At 41.2% G+C, this 15,347-nt stretch overlaps 1 long non-coding RNA gene across 1 annotated transcript in view; it reads left to right on the top strand.

Moving 5' to 3' along the window:
• The window catches only part of LOC131187498 (uncharacterized), a 53,923-nt gene that overhangs the window by 16,402 nt on the left and 22,174 nt on the right, over positions 1 to 15,347 (top strand). The window lies entirely within an intron of this gene.

Here is a 15,347-nt window from a genome sequence, read left to right as displayed (position 1 = left end):
CAAAAAGACCTTGACCATCTAATCGCTTGGTCTAAAACTTGGCAACTACAAATCTCAACCAGTAAATGCTCAGTCTTACATATTGGAAAAAGGAAACCAATCACTAAGTACATGCTTGATGGACATTACCTTACAGACGACCCCCACCCTGTCAAAGACCTTGGAGTTTTCATATCTAATGATCTAAGTGCCAAAGCCCACTGCAACTACATAGCAAAAAAGGCTCTAAGAGTTGTTAAGTTAATCCTGCATAGCTTCTTTTCTAAGAACACCACACTGCTGACCAGAGCATATAAAACATTTGCTAGGCCAATTCTTGATTAAAGCTCGCCTGTCTGGAACCCATACCATATTTCTGACATCAATACAGTTAAGCGTGTCCAGAGGTATTTTACGAGAATAGTTCTCCATTCCTCCGTAACCAACAAAATACCTTATTCCACCAGACTTGAAATCCTGGGTTTAGAACACTTGGAACTCCGTCGCCTTCGACAGGACCTGGGTTTAGCTCATAGAATCATCCGTTGTAATGTCCTTCCTGCTAATGACTACTTCAGTTTCAACTACAATAACACAAGAGCTACCAATAGATTTAAACTTAATGTCAACCGTTCCATTTTGGATTGCAGAAAATATGATTTCTGTAACAGAATTATCTGTGCTTGGAATGCATTACCTGACTCTGTGGTCTCTTCTCATAACCCCAAAAGATTTAACCAAAATCTATCCACTGTTGACCTCACCCCATTCCTAAGAGGACTTTAAGGGGCGTGCATAAGAGCACAAACGTGCCTACCGTTCCTGTCCTATTGTTTCTTTCCCTATATATATATATATATGCTTATACTTCCTTGTTTCTCCTCATATATATGTTTATATATTATATAATCTTTTTGTGTTATGCTTGTGTATATTGTTATGACAAAATTAAATAAATAAATAAATAAATAAATGTTGAAGAATACTGGGCCTAAAACAGAGCCTTGGGGTACTCCACTGCATACTTCCCTCCATGTGGATGTAGTTCCATTGACGACTACACATTGAGTGCGGTTGGTCAGCCAGTTATGAATCCATCTGGTGGTGGTGCTGTCTAACCCACATTTTTCTACTTTATCTAGTAGTAGGTTATGGTCTACTTTATCAAATGCTTTACTGAAGTCCAAGTAAATTATATCGACAGCATTCCTCTGGTCCACTAATTTTGTTAAAGAATGCAATGAGATTAGTCTGGCATGATCTGTTTTTGACAAACCCATGTTGGCTTTTGGTTATTATTTTGTTTGCTTCTAGGTGTTCGGTGATTCGTTGCTTGATTATCTTTTCCAGAATCTTCCCTGGTATTGAGGTTAGGCTGATAGGTCTGTAGTTTCCTGGATCTGTTTTTTTTTCCTTTTTTGAAGATGGGAACTACATCAGCTCTTTTCCAGTCCTCTGGCAGTTCCCCTGTGCTCCAGGATCTTTGAAAGATATAGTTCAGTGGTTCTGAGATTTCATCTGCCAGTTCTTTAATCAATAGGTAAACACAAACACTGAATAGTTATTCAGTCCATAACTCATTCCCTGAAGTAGGAAGAAACCTAGGAAAGCAAGGATCTCCACTCTCAACAAAGATAGGGAGGACTCTTTTCCCAAAAATGGACCATGGTGTTTTGGGAAGGGAAGGAGGAAGGGAGGGAGGGAGGCTGGTTGGTTGGTTTTAAGATGCTCTGGCTCCTGACATCATTCCTGTCTTACATTTAGCAATCTTAAAAGATTAAACAAGAATGTACTACTTTTGAAGCCAGGAATTTCTTTCAGTATGTCTAAGCAATATGGTATAAGACAAACTTCAAGAATAAGAGGATGGGCCTTGGATAATGGAGGGGCAAGCAAGAGGGAAATATTAATGTTTGTTTGATCCCAGGACAAGCTGAGGATTCCCACCAATGAAAACCTAAGCCACCCACAAGCTCTATTTAGGTGAGGGGGGTGGGGAGAATCAAACATTGGCTAGTTTTGAAGTGAATCAGCCCAAATGTAGGGGGGGGACCCCAATTCAGCTCTAAAAAGAAAAAGGTGGTGTTGAGCAGTGAGGTAGCATTAAAATAGCCTTTAAACTTACTCAAATGTTCAAAAATACTTAGTCTTCTCATGCTTTTCATAGTGACTTAAACACAGAAAATTGGATCAATTTTCCTAAAATTATCATTTTCCTGAGAAGGGGGTGTTCTTACATTTTACTATTCATGACTTCCTCTCGGCGACATCTGAAAATGCCATGTATGAAAGGTTTATATGCTCTGACAAACAGAGTTTAGGTGCTGCGCTCTCGCTTCTGATACAATTTGGCTGCATTTCCTGAAGGAAATGGAAAATTGGATACGTCAGGTGGTAGGATTTGTTTACAAATTCTTATTCAAATCTCAAGGGCATGCATTTTTTCTGAATACATAGTAAGTAATACTGTACAGCATGGCATCAAACACAGGTTTGTGAAGTATTTGACAAAGAAACAGTCTCCGTAAGGAGGCTAACTTTCCTGATCTTGAAAAGATAAAAACAGGTAGTCATCAACTTACGACCACAATCGAGCCCAACATTTCTGTTACCAAGTGAGGCATTTGTTAAGTGAGTTTTCCCCCATTTTTTGACCCTTCTTGCTACAGTTGTTAAGTTAATCACTGCACTTGTTAAATTAGTAATGATTGTTAAGTGAATCTGGCTTCCCCATTGACTTTGCTTATCAGAAGTTTGTCAAAAGTGATCACATGACCCTGGGATTCTGCAGCTGTCATAAATATGAGTCAATTGCCAAGCATCTGAATTTTGATCACATGACCATAGGGATGCCTCAACAATCATAAGTCTGAAAAACAATTATAAGACACTTTTTCAGTGATATTGTAACTTTGAACGGTCACTAAATGAATTCTTGTAAGTCGAGGACTACCTGCACGTGAATGATTTTGCTCTCAGTTTAAAACTTCTTACAGAGAATATGTCATTGCTTACCAGTAAGGAAATTAGTCCTTTCAAAGCTCCTTAACATGTTACTTCAATACTAGTCCCATAAAATACCATGCAAGTTAGATTTTTCAATCAATAATAACATAAAACCACAATTTAGATTTTTTGGGTTGTATTCATATACTGTTAATCTCTGTTTTATCTAATATTTTGGAATTATAATTCTCAAGAAAAGAAAGGTTTTATAATAACAAAATAAAAAATTATCTGCAACTCAGTCTCAGTTTGAAGGTAAAATGAACCAGATGTTTTTCAGTGCTGATTTGCGCCAAGTGTGCTGATATATTCTTTTGCTATTGATTTTTTTTTTTTTATTTGAATTTATATCCCGCCCTTCTTCGAAGACTCAGGGCGGCTTACACTATGTCAAACAATAGTCTTCATCCATTTGTATATTATATACAAAGTCAACTTATTGCCCCCAACAATCTGGGTCCTCATTTTACCTACCTTATAAAGGATGGAAGGCTGAGTCATTTTGCTTGACCTCTCCAAGCAGTCAAGGTATGATCTATTGCATATTTGGAATTGTATGCTAATTTGGAAGTCTGACTAGATGTCCCTAACTTACCAATCAAACATTTTTTTAGGGGAAGAACAAATCATGAATTTCTCTTTGCAGGTAAGGTTATACCATGAACTGGAACACTAGAAGTATCATTATATATGAAGATTAATGCTTTCATGCTAAATAAACCAGGATTCAGCAACTTGACACCCACCCACAATATTACTAGATAGCATACATTGGACCTCAACATTAATTTTTAAATAAAATTTAAAAGGCCCAGATCTTAAAAGATACCCAGTGCTCTTGCATGAGATCCTTGGAAAGAAATAATCAAAATCCAGGAAGATCATGGGATGAGTTATAGTCTTATTTTTTGGTACACTCACTGGCAGATGTTACCAACTAAAAGGAGATTAACAATAGAGGGAAAAAATAATATTTAAAAAGCATCTTATTCACTTAGGTAATTCTGGCATACATTTACCTGTCCAAAATAATAAAATATTAAAATGTTGAACTCTTCTCAATACTGGTAGAATTGTTAATATGCACAGTGTAAAAGTTTACTTCATTAGTTGTTTTGCTATTTTTTTTTTTATTTGAATTTATATCCCGCCCTTCTTCGAAGACTCAGGGCGGCTTACACTATGTCAAACAATAGTCTTCATCCATTTGTATATTATATACAAAGTCAACTTATTGCCCCCAACAATCTGGGTCCTCATTTTACCTACCTTATAAAGGATGGAAGGCTGAGTCATTTTGCTTGACCTCTCCAAGCAGTCAAGGTATGATCTATTGCATATTTGGAATTGTATGCTAATTTGGAAGTCTGACTAGATGTCCCTAACTTACCAATCAAACATTTTTTTAGGGGAAGAACAAATCATGAATTTCTCTTTGCAGGTAAGGTTATACCATGAACTGGAACACTAGAAGTGTCATTATATATGAAGATCAATGCTTTCATGCTAAATAAACCAGGATTCAGCAACTTGACACCCACCCACAATATTACTAGATAGCATACATTGGACCTCAACATTAATTTTTAAATAAAATTTAAAAGGCCCAGATCTTAAAAGATACCCAGTGCTCTTGCATGAGATCCTTGGAAAGAAATAATCAAAATCCAGGAAGATCATGGGATGAGTTATAGTCTTATTTTTTGGTACACTCACTGGCAGATGTTACCAACTAAAAGGAGATTAACAATAGAGGGGAAAAATAATATTTAAAAAGCATCTTATTCACTTAGGTAATTCTGGCATACATTTACCTGTCCAAAATAATAAAATATTAAAATGTTGAACTCTTCTCAATACTGGTAGAATTGTTAATATGCACAGTGTAAAAGTTTACTTCATTAGTTGTTTTGCTATTTTGAAGCATAATAACCTTTGAAAGACTGTGTTCTCCAAAATGGTAATAGAATTTATTTCCATTTGCAGTAGCTTGTTTAGAATAGAATAGAATAGAATAGAATAGAATAGAATAGAATAGAATAGAATAGAATAGAATTTTTATTGGCCAAGTGTGATTGGACACAAGGAATTTATCTTGGTGCATAGGCTCTCAGTGTACATAAAAGAAAAGATACGTTCATCAAGGTACAACATTTACAACACAATTGATGGTCAGTATATCAATATAAATCATAAGGATTGCCAGCAACAACTTACAGTCATAAATGGAAAGAGATTGGTGATGGGAACTATGAGAAGATTAATAGTAGTGCAGATTCAGTAAATAGTTTGACAGTGTTGATGGAATTATTTGTTTAGCAGAGTGATGGCCTTCGGGAAAAAACTGTTCTTGTGTCTAGTTGTTCTAGTGTGCAGTGCTCTATAGCGTCGTTTTGAGGGTAGGAGTTGAAACAGTTTATGTCCAGGATGCGAGGGGTCTGTAAATATTTTCCCGGCCCTCTTCTTGATTCGTGCAGTAAGGCAGTTTAAATCTAATTTAATTTAATTTAATTTAATTTAATTTAGTTTAAATCTAATGTGAACTTAATTGACTATTTCAATTTTGATATGGGACTTTTTCTTGTCTTTGTGTTGTCTTTCTTGTCAACAAAAAGTCAAGAAGAGAACATTACAACACAGTTTGTTCATTTGTAGACTCTTGAAATGTGTAAAAGATTTTTTTTAAAATTCTTGGAGGTTAATTAATGTGGGTATTAACCAAAAGTGAAAATGTTTTAATGAAATTGAAGCAGGCTACCATGCTGTTGTAATTGTTTTCTAATGTTATAGGGAAATTGCTTGACCAAATTATCTGAAGGTTCTTCAGCTCATTTACTGCAAAATTTTGCCTAGCTACAGAAAAAATTGTGGAATCAATGAACATTACAGATGAACTATACAGGCATATGAACATTTAAAACTCAGGACTGAAATCAGCTTAAGTGTAATTTAATCCTTTTATTTAAAACTTGATTGAGGATTATGGGAATATTAATATCACAAATATAGAAGAGCCCAGGTTAGGGAAGGCTTAATAATGAAGAAAGTAATGAACTTTTACTAGAGAGAACAAGTTCAAACTTAGACAAGCATTAATTTACACATATGGCCTTTAACAGTTATATGGTCTTTTTATCTTAATTTACACTGTGGCTTAGAAAAAATGTCATAATCTCATTTAGTTTGAATTAATAATGCAAAAGGAGTTAAATGTGGAGGGAAAACAAATCCTTAAAATTACCAAGCAAATCAGAATACCACAGATGGCTAAGGGGATTGGGGTGTTTGATCAGTGATGTCATTTTCTAGCTCCATTTTAGTCTGACTTCTGGACTGGCTTTGGAACAGAAGTTGCTTTGGTCACCCACTGTCATCTTTCCTTACATACAAAGAGTTTTTGTGGTGAATAGAATAAGAGAGTACAGAATAGGGAATCGAGAAAGAAAATAAAGAATCGAGAATCGAGAATTGAGTGTAGTGTAGTGCAGAGCAGAGCAGAGAAAAACAGAACAGAACAGAACAGAACAGAACAGAACAGTTTTATTGGCCAAGTGTGATTGGACACACAAGGAATTTGTCTCCAGTGCATAAACTCTCAGTGTATGTACAACAACAAAGTAATATAATCATAAAATACCAATAGGAGAAAGTAGTAGAAAATATGAGCCTATCCCAGCTTTTTTTGTCTTGAACCTGTTATATATTGTAAGGTGCAGCTCTGTATGGCAAGAATTGTGTATCATCAATTATGCATGCTGTGAGATTACAATCAGTTGTATGTGGGTTACTTTTAAAGGCAGTATGGAAATTTCAAACTGTCAAAAAAGGAGCTGCAAGGTAACTAACTATGAGTGGTCCATATGAGGCCAGTACTTTGTCATCTACACTATTTGCTTGTCTATTTTCAAGTCCCAAATGCTGTAATGTATTGTTTCTTTAAGGTAGTTGTAAGTATAGTGATTGTGACTTAGCAAATGCACAAATATAAATCAACTTCTTGGCTTTTTACCAAAAAGTTTGCTTCTTAGCTATTCCCCTTCATTCTTGTCCTTCAGGCCTTGATCATAAAAATTTGTCTTGAGAAGACTTGAATGCTTCAGGCTTCTTTCATATTTCAGGAAGCAATAAACTTCATAGTGTTGTCTTCCAAAGCCCTGGGTAGCTTGAGGTCAAAATATCTCAAGATTACTTTCATCCATCTGCCAGGGCTCATCCTCCAAGGATTTCCTCTGGGTACCGCAGCCAGCTGAAGTGGAGCGAGAGGTTTCCAAAGCCTTCTCAACTATAGGGCCCAATTACAGAATATTCTCCCCAGGCAAGTGTATTATTTCTATGCATTTCAATAGTATGGTACTCAGCGGAATGTTGAGTGGCCCACTTTGTACTGGGCCAATGTATTACATACTTAAAGAGTTCAGTACTATCATGAATTTTACACACACACACAAAAAAAAAACTTCAGTTACTAGAAATTATGTCATAACTGAATGGCATTAGGGGGAAAGCATTCAAAAATTTGTGTTAATTCTCTGCATCGTGAGCTCTACACTAGGATTTTTAAAAAAATTAGAAATGTCATGAAGCCAGATTTTTTAAAAAAATAAAAATTAGTATGATTGAGTTCATTTAGTGTTCACATTTAATGTCTAGGCAGTATAAATGCAAATAAGCTTATCAGGTTGTGAGCAAAATCCCAGAGAACCTCTTCACGTGCTGCTGCATGAGCGCTGAAAAGAGGTAATATATGCATTGGAACATAAACTGTGTTGATTGGACATCCTTCTCCAGTTGAAGCTCCATCTGAAAATCAAACCATCAATCCTAGACCGATCAGTTATGCTCCCTCATCTCCCCTCAAGAGTAATCAATTCCTTTGAGCCCTACCTAGTCACTGAATGGTGCTCATGGCAGTTTATAACAGTGAAGTACAAATTAAATACATTCCAGAAAGCATAACATGGAAACATTTTACCAGAGTGATGAAAATTATCTACTCACTATGACATTTAGCACTTGGGATTTTATTTCAAAGCACTTCCTTCAGTGATAACTACATGGATAGGAAGGCAGGGTATTATGGTGGTTATGGTAGTTCTACTTTGGGTCACCATGGTTGGTGTTGGCGGGGGGAGAGGTTTAGCCAGCCCTCAGATCCTTATTTGTGGGGAGTAGCTTGGGGTCCAACTGCCTTACCTCTCCTGATGTCATCTACATGACATTGCTGAATGAGTTAATCTGCTGGTCTAATAGCATTTGCATACTAATGGTACTCAGTTGTGCATCTCATCCATGGACCAATCAAACAATGCTATCAAGGTCATGTCCCAATAGCTGGAAACTGCAAAGGATGGGGTGGAGCAGTCTTAAATTCATTACTGATAAAATGGCATGCCTGACAGTTTTCAACTTCCCTGGTATCAGGGACATGCCATCTTTTGTTCTGGACAGGCTACTTCAGACAGTACTGGTGCACGATATTAGGGTTCTTCTGATTCTCAGTCCAGCTTGAAAATCACTTAGCAGCTGTAGCCAAGACAGTCTTGAACTATGTCTGTAGCATAAATTCCACTTTTTTCCTGGCCCAGGACTTTCTTCTCACAGACACTGTTGCCTTAACCTCCTCATGTTTAGACTGTTACATGCCCATGTGATATCTCTGCTGTGCAAGTTGCACTGTTGAGTTCCTGGATACAAATCAATGTGTAGATAGAAAACTATAAAGCCCTTCATAGCATACAGGGTGGTTACATACAGGGATTGCCTTTCTCCCGTTGTTTCTGCCCACCCTATAAGATCCAGTAGAATCCAGTTCTCATCCTTCAAACAATGTCATCTAATGAATGCTAAAAAAACCTATCTCCTCTATCATGGCACCTGATCTCTGGCCCTGGGATCTGGTCTTGTTTTTCTTGGATGTTCTCTATGATGAAATCTTCTTTTTGGTTTCTTCCTGGGGAATTGTAGGGAGCACTGTTTGATTTATTGTAAGCCACATAGAGTTATTTGAGTTGCGCAGTTCTATAAATTTGATTAAATAAGTAAACAAACATAAATATAAAACCTTATATAAAACTTTGAATTCACATTTTCCCAGACTCACAAGACCATACCTGGACAAGACCATACCTGGACTTTAACTACCTGTTAGGGCACATGCCTCCTCATAAGCAGAATCTTATTTACCCTGTTTCCCCGAAAATAAGACATCCTCTGATAATAAGCCCAATCGGGCTTTTGAGCGCATACGCTAAAATAAGCCTCCCTCTGAAAATAACCCCTCCCCAGAAAATATTTAAACACAGAGCTGGAAATCAGGTAAGAGGGCAAGAGCAGCCCCATCTTGCTCCATGCGCCCCAAAATAATAAGACCTCTCTGAAAGTAAGGCCAAGCACTTATTTTGGGGTTCAAAAATATAAGACAGGGTCTTATTTTTTGGGGAAACATGGTAGGTATGCAACCATTGCCGAACAACAGACGTATGCAGTGATGAAGATGTCTAATCCAGGCTTAAGAGTATATGTTCAAAGCAGGAGACACACTGAGAAGGTGGCAGCATAATGGTTATCTCTAAATCTTAATCATGAAGAGAAACATGATTTGGATCACGACCCTATTATTACTATGATTATGATTACGATTACTTACTAATACCACTTCTAATGAAAAGCCAAGAATAGATGAGGCAGAAAATTGCCTATAAAGTGGCTCAGCTGGAATCTAGCCATTTCAGAAGCAATATTTTTCTTCTTATACTCTACACTGGACACTACTTTTACTAATCTGAATTTGTATCCTTGACTCCCCACCCCCACCCCAAGACTACTCTGAAGACAGAGGTTTTGATTCACATATCATTTTGTTTTTATCATTTTGATAAAAACAGAGCTTACACTTAAAAGAGCTCTGGAGAACCTGTAGTGGAAATTTTGAGTCGTCGGGAGAACCGGAAAATACCACCTCTGGCTGGCCCGAGAGTAGGGTGGGAATTGAGATTTTGCAATATCCTTCCCCTGCCATGCCCACCAAAACATGCCCACAGAACTGGTAGGGAAAAATTTTGAATTTCACCCCTGCTGAGTAGTCCGAGTGAATATCTACAAACACCCATTGTTCATGTAGGATACTATAGTTTTCTTTAAAAGAACAAACTGTATCAATAAAATGCACTTGTAACTATTGCGGAGAATATCAGAAGCCATTCTGTGGATCTATTTTTTTTTCCTTTTTTTCTTCAACTTTTTTCTTTTTTTACCGTTTTTATTTATTTATTTATTTATTTATTTAAATTTTTATACCGCCCTTCTCCCGAAGGACTCAGGGCGGCGTACAGCCAAAGTTAAAACAATTAAATATACAAAATTAAAATATCAATTAAAATACATATTCAATAATGGCCAAATTAAAACCGTCAATTGACCCAACCTAAAATACCCCATATAAAATTACTAAAAATTAAAAAATTGAACATTTAAAAATCAAGCTTTGTCTTTGCTCTTTTTCTTTTTTTCTTCATTACTTTATCTTAGTTTGTTTTCATTTTTAATCTCCTATTTTTAAAGTTTAAATAAAAATCATACAGGTATAAACGACTCAGATATAGGTGTATGTACCTATATTAATGTGCCCATCTTCTTAAGAGGCTCTTGAATCTGGCAAACATCATAGGCACTTGGTCATGGATGAGCCACAGTACTGCTGATGAATCAGGTAGTGCGGTTGAAGAGCTCTTTCATACTGGGAATAAGCCAAGATGAAGTCATCTTCTGTCAGCTTTCCCAGGTAGATCAGATAGGAAATGGAAACAGATGAGCTAATTCTACCTTATTGTAAGGCTACATTAACAGAATCTTGCAAGTCTGATAATACAAATCTCCTGCCATCTCCCGGATAAGTTAGGGAAGTTTCTTTTTGAGTTTCTTTCTCTGCCCATTATGCAGCTGTAGGCTACGCCCTCTCTTATCTTCTTGTTTCCTAGGCAATGACTCTTTCCCCCTCCCCCACCCCGACTCCCAAGGTCATTCCCACATAGACCTGGCAATCCTTATGATTTATATTGATATATTGATCATCAATTGTGTTGTAAATGTTGTACCTTGATGAACGTATCTTTTCTTTTATGTACACTGAGAGCATATGCACCAAGACAAATTCCTTGTGTGTCCAATCACACTTGGCCAATAAAAAAAAATTCTATTCTATTCTATTCTATTCTAGAATCATAGAATCACAGGACTTGAAGGGACCTTGAAGGTCTTCTAATCTAGACCAACTTTCAGTGATAGAGCACCTATAATTCTGGGAGGCAAGCTATTCCATTGATTAATTATTATTATTATTATTATTATTATTATTTATTGGATTTATAAACCGCCCTTCTCCCGAAGGACTCAGGGCGGTGTACAGCCAGGATAAAAAAGAACAATATACAGTTAAAATACAATTAAAAAACTTATTATACAGTATGGCCGAAATAATTAAGAATTATGAATCTAAAAACCCCAATTAAAACTAGAGAGAAAATTTAAAATTTAAAATTCAACAATTTAAGAAAGCCCCGCACGAACAAACAAATATGTTTTCAGTTCATGCTAAAAGTCCAAGGTCAGAAATTTGACGAAACCAGGGGAGTTCGCTCCAAAGAGTAGGCCCCCACAGAGAAGGATCTTCCTCTGGGGGCCGCCAGCCGACATTGTCTGGCGGACGGCACCCTGAGAAGGCCCTCTCTGTGGGAGCGTACGGGTCGGTGGGAGGCATGAGGTAACAGAAGGCGGTCCCGTAAGTACCCAGGTCCCAAGCCATGGAGCGCTTTAAAGGTGGTTACCAAGACCTTGAAATGCACCCGAAAGGCAACAGGAAGCCAGTGCAGTCTGCGCAGGAGAGGTGTCACATGTGAGCTACGCGTGACTCCCTCTATCACCCGCGCAGCTGCATTCTGGACCAACTGAAGCCTCCGAGTGCATCTCAAGGGGAGCCCCATGTAGAGAGCATTGCAATAATCCAGGCGGGAGGTAACCAGAGCGTGAGTGACTGTGCATAGGGCATCCCGATCAAGGAAGGGGCGCAACTGGCGCACCAGGCGAACCTGGTGGAAGGCTCTCCTGGAGACGGCCGCCAAATGATCTTCAAACGACAGCCGTGCATCCAGGAGAACACCCAAGCTGCGCACTCTCCTTTGGGGCCAATAACTGCTTCAACAGTCAGCTGCGGCTGCAGCTGACTGTATCGGGTGCCGGCATCCACAGCCACTCCGTCTTGGAGGGATTGAGCTTGAGCCTGTTCCTCCCCATCCAGACCCGTACGGCCTCCAAACACCGGGACAGCACTTCGACAGCTTCGTTGGGGTGGCCCGGGGTGGAAAAGTACAGCTGAGTATCATCAGCGTACAGTTGATATCTCACCCCAAAGCCACTGATGATCTCACCCAACGGCTTCATATAGATGTTGAACAGGAGGGGTGAGAGAATCGACCCCTGCGGCACCCCACAAGTGAGGTGTCTCGCGGCCGACCTCTGCCCCCCTGTCAACACCGTCTGCGACCGGTCGGAGAGATAGGAGGAGAACCACCGATAAACGGTGCCTCCCACTCCCAATCCCTCCAACCGGTGCAGCAGGATACCATGGTCGATGGTATCGAAAGCCGCTGAGAGGTCTAATAGGACCAGAGCAGAGGAATAACCCCTGTCTCTGGCCCTCCAGAGATCATCCACCAACGCGACCAAAGCTGTCTCCGTGCTGTCTCCGGTCGGAAACCGACTGGAACGGGTCTAGATAGACGGCTTCATCCAGGTACTGGGGTAGCTGCCGTGCCACAGCATTTCTACAACCTTCGCAGTGAAGCGAAGGTTGAGACCGGACGGTAATTACCTAAAATAGCTGGGTCCAGGAAGGCTTCTTGAGGAGGGTCTCACCACTGCCTCCTTCAAGGCGGCAGGAAAACTCCTCCAACAAAGAAGCGTTGGTAATCCCTGAGCCAGCCTCGTGTCACTTCCCGGGAGGCCAGCACCAGCCAGGAAGGGCACGGGTCCAGTAAACATGTCGTAGTATGCAGCCTCCCAGCAACCTGTCCACGCCCTCGAGAGTCACAGGGTCAAACTCATCCCAAATAACCTCCACAAGACGCGACTCCGCCTCCCACCTGGATCATCCCAATTTCGTCCAAGCCGTCCGGAGCTGAACGATTTTGTCGTATAGATAACCACTAAACTCCTCGGCACGGCCCTGCACGGGGCCACCCCGCCCCTCCTGATGAGGGAGGGAGCGTCTCACCCGAAACAGGGCAGCCGGGCGGTTATCTGCCGACGCAATGAGGGTGGAAGCATAGAACGCCGCCTCCTCATTGCCACTAGGTAGGTCCTAGAATAGGATCTAACTAGTGTTCGGTCAGCTTCTGAGCGGCTGGACCTCCAGACGCCTCTAGGCGCCTTCTCCGCGTTTCATCTCTCTCAGCCCCTCGGAGAACCAAGGGGCCGGGCGAGGCCTACGCCGGGTCAGAGGTCGCAAGGGCACGACACGGTCCAAAGCTCCAGCCGCGCCCGTTCCCAGGCCGCAACTAGCTCTTCAGCCGTGCCGTGGGCCAGGTCCTCAGGAAACGCCCAAGCTCCGCCAGGAACCTCTCCGGTCCATCAGGCGCCTGGGACGGAACCAACGCATTGGCTCCGCCTCCTGCAGTGGTGGATAGCGGTCCGAAAGTCTAGGCGAAGGAGAAAATGATCTGACCATGACACCGGTTCTGTTTCTAAGTTGTCTAATACCAGATCATTTCGCCACTGACCAGAGATATAAATCAGGTCCAGTGTGCCACCCCCTGTGTGCGTGGGGCCATCAATTACCTGGATCAGGTCCAAGGCCGTCATGGAAGCCTGGAACTCCCGAGCCGCTGTCGATGACAAGCCCGTCGATGGCAGGTTAAAGTCCCCCATGACTATCAGTCTGGGGGTCTCCACCGCCACCCCGGCGAGTACCTCCAACAGCTCGGGTAGGGCTGTGGTCACGCAGCAAGGAGCCAGGTACGTGATCAACAAGCCCATCTGATCACGATGGCCCCACCTCACAAAGAGGGATTCACAACCGGCAATCTGAGGAACAGTGGCCTCCCTCGGCTCTAGACTTTCTCTAATGACAACCGCTACCCCCCCACCCCTACCTTGGGCTCTCGGCTGATGAAATGCTCGAAACCTGGTGGGCATAGCTCCACAAGGGGAACCCCTCCGGACCCAACCAGGTCACCGTAATGCCCATAAGGTCCGCGGCTTCCCCCTGAATAAGATCACCAATCAGGGGGGCCTTATTGACCACGGACCGGGCATTACATAACATCAACCGGAGACCAAGGCTCTGAGGACCATGGCCCCCCGGGGAACGGGTGAAGACTGAGGGACCGGAGCACGTGATCGTTTTGAGACACCCCGCCGGTGCTCCCAACTCTTGGTATGGCCCCCCGCTTCCGCCATATCTGCCTCTCCCACTTACCGTACAGATGGAACGATTCTCCACTCCTGGAACGAACCCATCCCCCTCTGCCTTCGGACCAGATGGTAAAATGCCGCGAACAAGCACAGGGGCTAAATCCCTCCCCGACGGGTTATTCCCCCCACCCGTCGTATCCCTCCCTCCCCTTAAAAGACCCCTTTTAAAAAACCTATTTAAAAATCCCCAGAAACTCTTCTTAGCTGCATGCCACTGTCAGAAAAAAATCCTCATTTCCAGGTTGATGAGTTATCATCCATTGCTTCTTGTCCTACTTTTAGGTGCTATGAAAAATAAAACAACACCCTCTTCCATGTGCTAATCCTTCAAACATTAGAAGACTGCTATCGTGTCTCCCCTGAACCTTTTCTTCATTAGGCTAAACATACCTAGTTCCCTTAGCTGTTCATCATTAGTTGTTCTTTCTGGGAGCTCAGCAACTTTATTTGCATTGTGGTACCGGAGCTGGATGTAGTGTACCAAGGTTGGTCTTACCAAGGCGGTATTTTTGGCAGCTGCAGCACACTGCTGACTCATATTTAAGCAGTGATCCACAAGGATACCTAGAACCCCTCACCCCTGTTAAGCCAGGGACATCCTATTCTATTTCTATCAGTGGTGGGTTTCAAAAAAATTTACTACCAGTTCTGTGGGTGTGGCTTGGTGGGTGTGTCATGGCTTGGTGGGCGTGGCAGGGAAATGATACTGTAAAATCTCCATTCCCACCCCACTCCAGGGGAAGGTTACTGCAAAAATCCCCATTTCCTCCCAATCAGCTAGCAATTGGGAGGCAGAGAATAGATGGGGAGGGGGGTCAGTCAGAATTTTTATTACCAGTTGTCCGAACTACTCAAAATTTCTGCGATCAGTTCTCCAGAACTGGTCAGAACCTGCT

Source organism: Ahaetulla prasina, chromosome 1, assembly GCF_028640845.1.
Source record: "Ahaetulla prasina isolate Xishuangbanna chromosome 1, ASM2864084v1, whole genome shotgun sequence".
NCBI classification, from domain to species: Eukaryota; Metazoa; Chordata; class Lepidosauria; order Squamata; family Colubridae; genus Ahaetulla; species Ahaetulla prasina.
Note: the sequence above shows the minus strand (reverse complement) of the source record. Positions and strands in the feature narration are given on the sequence as shown.